This window comes from Vidua macroura, chromosome 1 (genome assembly GCF_024509145.1).
Source record: "Vidua macroura isolate BioBank_ID:100142 chromosome 1, ASM2450914v1, whole genome shotgun sequence".
Taxonomy (NCBI): Eukaryota; Metazoa; Chordata; class Aves; order Passeriformes; family Viduidae; genus Vidua; species Vidua macroura.
Window position 1 is genome coordinate 47,562,579 of NC_071571.1, and position 12,832 is coordinate 47,575,410.

At 41.0% G+C, this 12,832-nt stretch overlaps 1 protein-coding gene across 5 annotated transcripts in view; it reads right to left on the reverse strand.

Annotated features, from left to right (window-relative positions):
- The window catches only part of ELMO1 (engulfment and cell motility 1), a 303,043-nt gene that overhangs the window by 80,333 nt on the left and 209,878 nt on the right, over nucleotides 1-12,832 (reverse strand). The window contains exon 1 of one of the 5 annotated variants that reach the window (XM_053976941.1): nucleotides 589-997. The exons of the other annotated variants lie outside the window; for them this stretch is intronic. The gene's annotated coding sequence lies outside the window, so the exon portion shown is untranslated. Of the gene's footprint in view, nucleotides 1-588; nucleotides 998-12,832 lie in introns of those variants that run through there. 5 annotated transcript variants of the gene reach the window in all.

The following is a 12,832-nucleotide window of genomic DNA, read 5'->3' on the forward strand; positions in this document are numbered from 1 at the left end:
CACAGGTTTCATAAACAAAGAGGAAAGCTTTTGAATTAAACATAGTTTAAAAAGCCTTTGAAGAAGAAGAAACCAACTGGAAAAAATAGAAAAGGTACAGGAGGGGTAGGAAAAGTAATGACTTTTTTGTGCTGAACGATGAGCAACTCATGTTTTCTTGGCTCAGGGTCTGAAGTGATGTTCGACAAACCACTGTAATAACATACCTGTTATTATTATACTGGCACCAGAAATACTGGTGACTTCATACGGACACCTCAGACTTTTGTGCCTGCAATATTCTGCTCCATGTGGTTTGCTTTTCTTTTCAAACACAGGGGTGATCTGAAATACCCCGAAGGACACAGCATCCTTCCATAGACTAACCTTAACTAGGCTAAAAAATCACCCAAGGCAATGCAAACAGCTAACTAGCTTGTCCGATGCCTGAGACCATTTGGAAGAACATCTCGCTACACGCGAAACAGAACCAAGGAATCCTTCGGGCTATTTACAGCTGCTACTAATTTGCTTTTGCCATTCCTCGACACCATCAATCGCTCCATGCCCGGGCTGAAATAGCAGGATAAAGTACACGGCTTTACTTACAGAGATCTCGTAGCTCCATCGCTCCCGATGACAAATTCACCTCCCACACGGCAGCGAGCGAATGACTTAATGCTGCCTTTTGCGGGCGGCACCGTGCTCCCGGGCAGCGGCGGACGCTCCGTGTCGAGGCTCTCGGCGGGGAGCCGCTCCCGGCGCGGCCATGGGAGAGGCGCTGCCCGGCGGCCGCGCACCTTCGCCCGCCGCGCTGCCCGCGCTGAGCGCGTAGCTCCGCTTATGTGCCGGGCGCCCGGCGGGCTCCCATTGGCACGGGCGGGCGGCGGCAGCCAATGGCAGCCCACTCCCGCGGCAGGGAAACTCCTGCCCGCTTATTTAGCATCTCGGGAGACCGTATTTCCGAGGAAGGGCGCCGCTTCCCTCGCATCCTGCCATCGCACGGCGGGGATGAGTAGACCAGAGATCCTCGTCTCTGGTGCTCCCCCCTTCGCCGCCCGCTCGTTTTGTCCCAGAGCCCGACGCTCACCCAGAAGAAGCGCTGATGGGGACCCCGGCACCCGCGTCCACCTTGGCGGGGGCCGCGGGGGAGCGCGCCGGAGCTCCACAATTACTCGCTCCATCGCCATGGAAACAGCCTGGATGCAGCGGGCTGGATTTGTGTAGCACATCTGCTGCCAGGCTCATAATCAACTGCAATCTCATCTTTTTTCCCTCTGCTCTCCCTGCTTATTTGATTGTGAGTTTGCTCTCTCTTCTCATACATGCTGGGAAAGTAGACACAGACAGAGCTGTGTACACGTTGGCCTTCTCCCTGTGCAAACACACCATGACACACGTATGTGTGTGCACATACCCCAGGAGTACTCGCTTGTATGCATGCATGCATATGCTAAGGAGGTGCACTCTCTGTGTTCCCAAATCACACAATCATAGACTAGCTAAAGATCCATCACCTAGTTCCAACCCCCCTGCCATGGGGAATCCCATGATCTCCTGCAGGGATAGCTTTTATGTGTGCTGGTTGCTTGAAGTACTATCCAACCTGGCCTTGAACACTGCCAGAGATGGGGCATCCATCTGTCCATCTGTCCCAGTGCCTCATTACCCTCACAGTAAAGAATTTCTACCTAATATCTAATCTAAACTAATCCCCTTTCACTTTAAGAATATTATGCCTTGTCCTGTCACCCCATGCCCTTGTAAAAAGTCCCTCTCCAGCTAAGGAAAGTGCTCTAAGGTCTCCCTGGAGCCATCCCTTCTCCTGGCTGAACAACCACAACTCTTTCAACCCTGTTTTGACAGGAGAGGTGCTCCAGCCTCCCGATAATCTTCCCTCTTTTGGACTTGCTCCAACAAATAGTACATCTTAGTCACATTTCAAGTTTAAGTAACTGACCAGTAGAAGACAAGACTACTGCAAAAATACTGTATTTTCCTTTCCCGTTACATATATTGTATCTCTCCAAAACAAGGTGAAAATCTGAGAGAGCTTTTAGGAAACCTCCAAAAATGCATCTGGCACCCACACACAGTGACCTGAATCTTCACACAACTAACTCTACACTGGGTATTTCCCTGTACTGTTCAGGGCCTCATGAAACACACCACTAAGAAATCTTTATGTCCAAAGGGTTGCTAGTCATTGACAAAAACTCTGTCCTGACCTCTGACAATATAAGGAAGGAGAGCTCATTAGAAGAAAGGAAGCGACACTGGAGAGAAAGAAAAGATTCCTAAGCCACCAATGCAGTAAGCAAAGGAACAGTTTGGCAGTTAGAGGAATTTTCTGGCTGTTCCTCAGACTTCTTCTGGGACAACTGAAAAAAAATATTTCATCCTTTCCGTGTTTCTGTTACTGAAACTGCAAAATGCAGAGAAAAATCAAGTTCATGCATTTATATTAAAAAGATAACTTCAGACAAACCATGAGACACTGGCATACTATTATTGTAGTTTTAAGAAAGAATTGCAGATGGAAAAAAATGAGGATACATTCATTTTCTGGGAACACTTACCTGCATTTGTTCGACCAAAAGAAGATAAAAAAAATGAAAGCCCTTCTTAAAAAAACTCAATATTTCTATATTACACTAATAACAGGATTCCACTTCATTTGCCATGGTAAATAGAGGTAGATTAATCACGTTTTACAATGAATGCCACTCCCTGTTAAATGTCTTCTACCTGAGTCTAATCCAGAGTCCAGGAAGGTCTTCCAAGCCTCAAGAGCAAGGCCATAAGAGAAAGCTACTCCAGAGATTGGGCTTTTTAGGACATCTGTGACTCGATTACAGTTCTTGAGCTTCTGAAATGAGCTTCTGAGAGAACTGTATTTGTAATGGCTGAGGATGCCATAAGGGTTCACTTCTGGCAATGCTGTACTTCCAGCTTTTCATTTGCCTTTGGAGCAGCACCATCACCATAAGGATTACCCTGAGCTTGCCAGCTTTTGCGGTCATTCTTTAATTTCTGAAATATTAAATTGTGAAAAGATATTCAGTGTGCATTTTAAGGGAATGAGGGCTAATTAAAAAGCCTAGATTTGCTGACAGATCTTGCTGTGGAAAAAAAGCAGTCTGACCTGTTCATCCTTCTCCCACCCCTCCTTCCACCTAAATCACACAGGGGAGAGGGTGGTCTGGGAGTGAGGAGCATGCTCTGTCATTTGTCTGTGAATGGTGAAACACTTCAGCAGTTCCAAGGTTATTTTTGCTAGCTGTTATTGTCATGTCATGGACTGGAAACAGTGGCAATACGTAGAGCTTAAAATAGTCATGCAAATCAGCAAGTTTAAATTCTACTGGACAACAAAAACCAAATGGCACATTCCTAGGAGGTCTGTGCAATTAATATTTTTTTAAGCCAATATTAAATTGAAGACGTTCCTAATGAAATAAATAGTTCCTTTCTGTTATGTGAAACACAGAGTTCAAAACTATTCAATAGGCTGTGCTTTGTTAAACAAAGCCCCACTGCAATCAAAAATAATGATTAGCAGTGCAACTTTGTTGTATCTGGAGAAATTTTCCCTTGGCCCAGTTTCCAAAATTCCCATCTGCATTTCACATGCTTGACAGGGAGAAGATTGTGTCCCAGATTAGGGCAACCAGTCAAGAACTCAGAAGACCCATTTTTAAAGTCTTTTCTTTCATCGGAGAGGAGCAGAAGTGACAGAGATCTCTCTACTGATGACAGCAAGCCACTAGATTTAAGGTTATGAAATCTCACCTTTGTCTCTTTATTTTCTTAGCAATCTCCCCTGCAAATTTCATTTCTTTTCCTCACAACATTTTGTTATGAGAATAAACACACTAAGAATTTCATTGCAATCTAAAGCATGATAGGACACAGATATATAGGAAAGCTTTTAAGGGAGATCAAAAATTCAAGGCTAGAAAAATCCAGGCATTTCAAAGCAGCATAATAAATAAGATTTGTGAAAAAATCTTCTAAAATAGCAGAATAAAATGATGCTGTTCAACTAAAAGGATAAAAGATTTCCAGGAAGGCTTCACACCAAAGCAGCTACTTGTCAATCTGACAGCAGCTCCTGCCAGTATTCTGTCATGGGCTAAGACCTGTTTGTGTGTGGGAGCTGAGGAACAATCAGTGATGATATAATGCTTACTCATCCTTCTAGATCGTGGGTTTTTCTTTTTTTAGCCTAGATACCTAAAGGGGAAGATGGTTAACCTGCTAAGATTTCCCCAGTCATAGACTTGATGGTTGGTTTCCAGTGACTCCTCTTACAGTGACATAAATTACCTGTTAATTCTGAGTAAACTGTCAAGCCCTTTTAAAAGTCCATTCATAGAAGCAGCTGATTTGTACCAGGAACAGCTAGTTCTATTCATTTATTCCAGGAAGACCTACACATTTCCATTTCACATCTGTATTCTTGAAGCATCAATTAGAACCTATCTGTAAGGTAACACAAACAAGTATTTCAGAGACTTCCAAGGCCATATTTCACGTTTAGTTTGGTTTTTCCCAAATCTTAGTATCAGAAAACCTCATAACTCTTTTATCAGGAGGCCCTACACTTTATTTCAAATTAACAGCTTTGAGGGTTTGGTTTGTTTTTTTTTTCTACTACTACTGTATCAGAAAGAAGTTTCTCCACAGTAACATATAAACACAAATTAAAATGAAAATGCTGGGCCAGAGCATAAAGAGACATCTATCTTGTCTGCCATTTAAGACAGTTTGACTACAAACCAGAAAGCTTATCTGACTAGGAACACACAAGTGATATATAAGCTGCTGAAAACAGTCAGTAACACAGCTAGACAAATCAGATTAGAGGCGACCTTCAGAGGTGATCTGCCACCATAACACCCAGAAGGTCTCTATGAATTACAGAACCACAGAACCTTTCATTCTTCAAAGTATTTCCACCATCCAAGCACCAATGAGTGCGTTCAGTGTTCACTATCTTCCCTTGTGCTTTGACCACAGGGAGCACCCAAGTCTCTTCCTGCACCACCAGGTAGGTTTCCCGCATTCTGAGGATGCATACACGTGTTAAAAGACTTCAAGATACAAAGATGTTCATTAAGGAAAATCTCCGTTTGTCTTATACAAATGAAATCAGAGCTTTATGGAATTTCATACAATAGTCCTGGACATACACAAGAGTAGTCTGGATGATGGCTGTCTAGGGGTGGTGAATTTGCAATTCTTCATCTTCCCTGACAACTGAAGCTCTTCAGCTAAGCCAAAGACAGCCTACAAACAATCCTGAAATTGGCTACAGGAACTGACATGAATATTTCTCAGTTTTCCTATTGCTAAATGATTACACGTAGTCTGAGTAGTGAAAAGTGACTTCCTAGTCTAGACAACATGACTGTAGGCTCCATTTGCACCTCCAATGTTAACTCCAAGAAGATCTAAAATGCCTTGTCTTTGATACAGAACCAAAATATCCACATCTTAGAAAAACAAAACCCAAAAAACCAACTAAACAAAAAGAAGAAAGGCACCACAACTGCATATAAGAAACCTAGTCTGAAAAAGGAAGAAAGAGAAACTGGGTTGCTTAGAGGAAGACCATTCTGTCACAGTGAACAAATTTGGAGTTGCAGAGTTTTTGATACATGCACAAAGAAAAAAAAGAAAATTATTTGTAACCTTGACAGTGGGTACAGCAGACAAACAACCTCAAGTGATGTTTAGGCAGCGTCATATACAATCATAGTTTGTCTTTGGATAGCTATCATATTAAAAAAGCCCTTAAAATACACAAGCCCCCGCAGCTGTCTGCAACCTTTAAGTCTTGCCATTTCAAACACACATTGCAGTCATATAGCATGGGAGGGCACTGAAGAATTTCAAATCAATTATAATAAATCCAGACAGTAGACAGCAGAAGGTTTCACAGTACACATCATCGGCTTCAAGATTCCTCACATAGCACTCTTAAATACAAAATTGCAAGAGGCTCAGAAATCACCTTGTGAGTTTTAAAATTTTCAGTACATTCAGGCCATATAAGCACTATCTGCCAAATCTATCACATATTCTTCATCCACTGTTGAGATTAGGGTATTCTCTGCTCCCTCCTTTGCCCACATTGTTCAAATGCATATCAAAATTTTGTATCAAAACCCTTTGGAACATACTGAGAGCATTTTCAGTCATGTCGTCGTAATCTCAGTTCTCTCATTCAATCACTCTGTCTGGAGTACACATGGCCAGGTCAGAACAATTTCACATCGCTGCAGCATTTTCCTTCCATCTTTATCTACTTCTCCAGCTTGTGCTTAGCACAGGCTGCCAAACAAGCAACAGCAGCCAGGTTTATCTTCAATCCAAACAGTCTAAGACTTCCATTTAATGCTTGTTTCTCCATAGGATGGGCACTGTGCAATGTACATCATACTAACACTGTTGAAACTAATTATGGCCCGTAGGTGCTCGGTCTTGCCTCTCTTACAGGCATGCATGCTCCCCCTCCATCTTAATCATTAGTGCACTGTGGTTTTCTTCTTCTGGAAGATGGTAGTTAAATCTCTACTCGATCATATGAAATGGCAACAGAATGATTTCTTTAGCTTTTTTGATTTTAACAAAACCAAAGTGCAATAGGATGGACAAAATAAAGGAAAAAGTAATCTGTCTCAGTTATCTGAACTCAGTCTCATGCTGTCATGGCTCACTGTTTAAATAATGATACATGATTTTTTAAATATGTTAATTACATCAATAGGTACTTAGGAACTACTTAAACAGAAGATTATTTACCCCATTGACTAAAGAAACCCATGTGTCAGCACATCTGCTGCACAGGAAGATTAAATCTGTTCACACAAAACTCATGCTCTCCCTTGCTAATGGAGAAGAGATTAGTAGTGTGAGACCTGAAGCAGGGGCTTTGGGTTTTATCCAACAGATCCTTAAGACTGTCACAAAGGATGACGCTAGCAAACATCTCTGGATTTCTAAAAACCCGGTATTTACTTGTCTAGGCATTCTGGAAAAAGAAATGGGATTTTTATTGAAAAGAGCTTTCTATGTGCATGTTTTGATTTTAAAAACTTCTGCTAGATGTTATTTAAGAGTAACAATCAGACACCCAGCAGCTTTAAGAGGGAATTGTATTGCTTTGACTGTGCACCTTTAAGGCCAGACTGACAATGCTAGTTGATGATGTTTAGAAAGAGTATACTGAAAACAACTCAATTACAGAGTTATCTTCAAGGTTCACCTTCCCAGCTGCTGCTGAAGGACCTTCAGACTATTATTTTAATAGCTGTTGATGACAGCCAATCCATGTTTTTCACATCCCCTTAGCACTGCTTTTGCATTCCAGGCTTGCATGGAAGGGTAAGTGTCAGGAGGCTCTGGTGGTGTAGAAAGGGATTGCCAAAGCTACAGCTAATGAGAAGAACAGAAAACACGAGTCCAGTTTCCAGGTGCAGCAAGCACACAACAAATTTTCCTGAGAAGAACGTGTTCTGTCTGCTTCCACCTCATGCAGGAATGAAAATCAAATGAACGCTCACATAAGCTGAATGAACACTTAGGGCTGTTTACCATGGAGCTATTGCAAGTGTGCACTTAGCTTCAGCTAGAAAGGGTAATATCCTCCATCCACACCCTCATAAGGTAATTCGGAGCACACAAAATGATGCTTCTATTCTATGTCAGCCTCTGGCAGCAGGCATCTGTTCCCGAGGATTTCAATATCTCCCTGAGCTGGGCTTTGCAGACATCCCCTTCTCAGAGACACTAACAGCCACTTTTTCAATCCCTGTACATGGAAATGTGCAGCCAAATATACATACCCCAAACACGTGTCGCATGCACAACAGAAGCGTGCCCACACACGCCCATTCACAGCCAAATGTAGTATAAATAACCTTGCTATATAAATAGGCTTGCTTAAATGAAGTCTCTTGCTTAAATAAAGCTGGCATAAATACTTTTTCTTTATGCTGTCTGTTTCATCTCATGTTTAAGTCTGGAAAGTGGCAACTCTGTTGGAATGACCAGAGAAACTCCACTCAAAGTCAATAGATAAAAAGGACAGGTGAGCTCAGCATCATGATATCACTGGTGAAGATTTAGTGAAAAGAATAAAAGGCAGGCAATTTTCTTTTTCTTATGTCTCTGATGTCAAGATAGATAAATATTAATAACACAGGCAATAAGGTATTGCAAACAATCAGAGGAGATCCTCAAACACTGAAGCAGCAGCCCACACAAAACTCAAGTTATAAAAATAAACCTTGCATTCTCTGTTTAAAACAAAAGTGAGGGGAAAAAAAAGGAAAAAAAGTATTAGAAAAGGAAAAGTAACTTTCCCTCCTTCCTGGCATCTTTAGAAGGACACCAGATGACTGTCAATACTCCTCACTATACTCATGTCTGTATTCATCAATACAGATTTATGGACATTTTCTGTCTTATCCTTTTCAAAACATTTCAAGAAGCCGTTAAGACTGCTTTCTATGAAGATGGGTGGGAAGGACCGGCTGTCAGAAAGGACTCTCTGAACCTCCCTGCAGCAACCCTGCTTCACATTCAGCCTACACACCAGGCCCAGCTCTATCAGCGTTCTGGCTCACTTTGTCAGGGCTGTTGGATATGCTCAGAACTTCCTTCCCGCTAATGAGGCTCTCTCTAATTGATCTTCAGAGTACATATTTCTTCAGACTCAATCATTCACAAGCTAAAGATGCAATTGCCATCGCACAGACAAGTCCCGCCTTGTACTGTCTTTGCTGAACCCTCTGCTCTTTGCACGTGGTAGGTGGAATGATTACTTCAACTTCCAAGTGAAGAGACAAATTTATAAAGGTCAAGCAATGCAGGGGCAGTTACAACAGTGGGTACAAACTCCAAGTGTTCCTCCCTCTTCATTATCCAGCCTCTAAAACACAAACATATCTACAGTGCTAAGCCAGTAGTATTTCTACCTGTTACATTACTGCTTTGTTCAGGATTGGACCGTTTTCATTCCATTAATGCTTTCCTTTAAAAACATTTCAGAATTGGTTTAAAAAAAATAAAAATAGATGTTTAAAAATATTTCAGTCTTCCTTAATCATGCAGGGATATATTTTCAAAGCCGTTTGCCAGGAGTATTCCACGTGACTCCCATTCATGTTAAAATTAGAGTCACCAGAATAAACCCCATATGCTGCTTTGAAAAGGTACTGCAATGTATCCAAGGAAAATTTTTGCAGCTTAATGCTGCTTGTACAATTTTTTGCCTGCTTTTCTTCTTTGGATTCTTTTGATTTATAAATAGATTTTTAACATCCTTTTTTTTTTTTTTTTTTTTTTTTTTTTTAAATAACACTTTGTACTATCTGGAAAAACAGAGAGAAGGGATTTGCTGGTTTTCTTGGTTTTTCTGCAGTAGTTTTATTTTAAAATTATCAGTTTAATCAGAATAGCTTAGCTTTGTAGGATGCAAAGCTTTTGGAAGCTTTTTTATAACTCTTTTTTTAATATTGTCACTGTGGACAACCTTTCTACCCAAGCCACAGCCCGCAGTGAGGTCTGGTTTCTTTCCACACCTGAGCTGTTGTCCTTTCAGTGGTGCTCAACATTTTTGTGTTTGCCAGAAACTAATTTTCACATCTGGACAGTGGGGAACTTTTTTCCAGAAAGGCCAAGGCATAGTCTCTCCTTGGCAATAAGAGCACCCCTGCTTTGTGCTGGAGCCAGGCACCATGAACATACAAGCATCTATATTCAAGGTCCTGTCTTACTTTCTGCCCTATACAGAGCACCTCTAACACCTGTGGCAGCCACAGAATCCCACCCCCACAAATCCAGCTGCAGTGCTGGGCTAACTGTGGGCACAGTGTGCCCTGGTTTGCCTTTGTGAGCATTGCCAACTCTGTGCTCACGTATGCACATACTGGTAAATGCTGGTGGATTATTTAATTTGTCATTTATGACTGCATTCTTTCTGGTCATTTCAAGAGAGAGGGAAAAAAATATTTCTGGCAGCTCTGGTTCTCTCATAATTGCTCTCAAATTTTTACTGCTTCTAACTGTGCATGAGAGATTGTGCACAAAAAGACAGTGTGAATGCCATCTCTTCAGTTTATCCTCATCCTTCTTGTTACTGTCTCAAATTGCCAAACAATTTCATTTCAACCATTTATACCAAAGGTGCAGCAAACACTGCATCTAACCACTTAATTACTTTAACCTTTAAAAGATGTAAACAAAGGGTAAATATTTTGCTTTAATGTGGAAGATGCTTCCATCACAGAGGAAAAAAAAAACAACAACTCTCCTTGCTAACAGAATTGTGTATCAGGATATGAGAAAAGAAATCAAGATATAGTTGTCCTGTCATCAAAGCACTGAAAAGTGAAGTGTGGACTAAGTTCCCATCTCTACCATTAACTTTTCAGGTAACATGCAGGTAACATCATTTATACATTCTTGTTATCCTACTAAAAATCACTTAACATCACCTTTCTGCTCTCCCTTTTTTACCATTTGTATATTCTGTCAATTTAAATGGTGTTCTTCTTTGGTCATAAACCCATGCTTAAAGAAATACCTGAAACTTCCTGGAATGGTGAAATGACAGCTTGCATCTAAAGCTAGAACCAGTAAGCAATGGAGCTTTAGCAAAATCAAGGTTTTGGTACAAGATAGGCACTTATAAAAAAACCCCAAAACCCAACAGCCAGTCACAAACAGCAAGCATCCCCAAAACCAATCCACTAGTAGCCAAACATGGCTCTGCAACTTATACACACATTGTCTGCTTTAAGTATTAGGGTTCAAATGAGCTAACGAGTTACTGTGGTTAGAGAAGTTACCATGTCAGCTATGCTCTCATATAGCCAGCAGTAAACATTTAGTAAAACATACTTTTGTAAATGCTGGCAAGAAAATTTTGAAAAAGTGCTTTCAACATCACATTTCTGAAAGGGTTTGAATGCCCCTGAGTAGGAGCAGAGCTAAGACAAGTTAAAACTGCTTTAAAGGGATCACCACAGTTAATGGGGAAAGCCTGACTTCTTAAAGGGGCCATGGAATCCATCACAATGATCTTTTATGCTTTATTTAACATTAGGAAAATTTATGAGCTTGGCTGATGCTCCATCTGAATTTGTTTCAATAATGATTAATTATATGAATTACCATTTCTTCCTATTTGGATAAGATATCTTACTGCATGAGAAAGTAGCTTTTACCCATGAAACTAAAAAATGACTCAGGTTCCTAGACAGTTTTAGGCATCAAGTTCTGCAGACACAGCAAAGCTAATTTCATACTTAACTCAGGTTCCTCAGGGCAGTTATGGGCAAGTTTTGTTTTTTGCCAGGGATAAAGATTTTATAATGTCTCTATGCAACTGGTTCAAGAACTGCAGCAGTATCAGTTGTTGGAGTATTTTATCCTTACATCCTAAGAGTTTCCTTCATTGCAACTTCTATTCTTTCTCTGTGTACTCCTGTGCATCTTTTCCTCAACCTTCTTGTTCTAACAATGGCAGGAGGTACAACTGGATCCACCCTGGATTCAGCCTTTTCCAGGATGAACAAACCTGGTTCCTTCACATCCCCTTTGAACGTCACATGCTCCATCCTCCTTAATCATCTTGGTAGCCTTTTGCTGGACTAGCTTCATTTCATCAGTTTCTCCCCATTTCTAGGGCACAAAACCGGACACAGTCTTCCAGTTGCTGCCTCATAAAGGCCAAATTGGGGGAAATAATCCCTTCCCCTGCCATGCTAACTGTGCTTTAGCTAATGCAACCCAGCGTGCAGTCAGTCCACACTACACAAGGGTGCACTGGTGATTCATGGTACTCATCAGCCCAGAGACTGTCCTACAAGCAAGCACCTACAACGATATTTGTAAAACATGAAATTAGCCTTTCTGAGTCCTCAATTTGCTTTGCCAGTCACCCATCCTTAACTTTTAGTATCAAAGAAAACATCCGCAGAAATTAATATCAAAACCCTGGCCATCATAAAAATCAATACAAGATGCTGAAGTGTTACCCTAGTACTAAAATTAAGAAGTGTAGAGAAGGAAATGAGAATCATCAAACTCTTTCAAATTACAATAACTAAAGCAAATTGAGCAGCTATGAAACATCTGATCTCTGGAGCTTAAAAGCATCAAGGCAATAAAGCACCCTTAACCCATGCAAAGGTAAATAAGTTTTATGGAGAAATTTTCTTTCTTTTCTCCTGAAGTAGAACCATCCGTTTAAAGATTTTGCCTTGTACTTTAAAGATTTTACACAGCAAAGGGCCATTTAGGCCATGTATATAACTGAATCCATTTTCAGGCTGCACACATAAAATATCTTTTACCTGAAGTTCGTCTCCCAGATTGGTGGAGACAGTTCTTTTCTCTAAGTAAATTAAACTTTGAAATCCACTGTGTGCAGAATTAGGCAAGATAAAAGAATATCTTGTTCTCTGCCATCATTATTAAAATGTTGTATTTATACCATTACTTCTGAGGTAAGACTTTTTTGTCCATATTGGATCAATTTTTAGGAAGAAGAAACGTGTATGCGCGTGTAATTTTGACTTTACAATTTTAACAGCGGCCTTCAGATTTCTACCACTGCTGAAAATACATAGCTGCCAGTAACACCCATCCTGGCTCCAAAAACTGGCTTCCAATATTCTATGACCTGAAAGGGTCTGATGTCTTGACAGATGTGGTCGCCCAAAGTAGTCAGTGAGTGTCCCCAGCTAGAAAGTGAGAAAAGCCATTAGCACCCTCCTTAAGGCAGGTGGAAGTACTGTGAGGCATGCCATTGTTCCAAGGAAAGAGGATAGGCAGA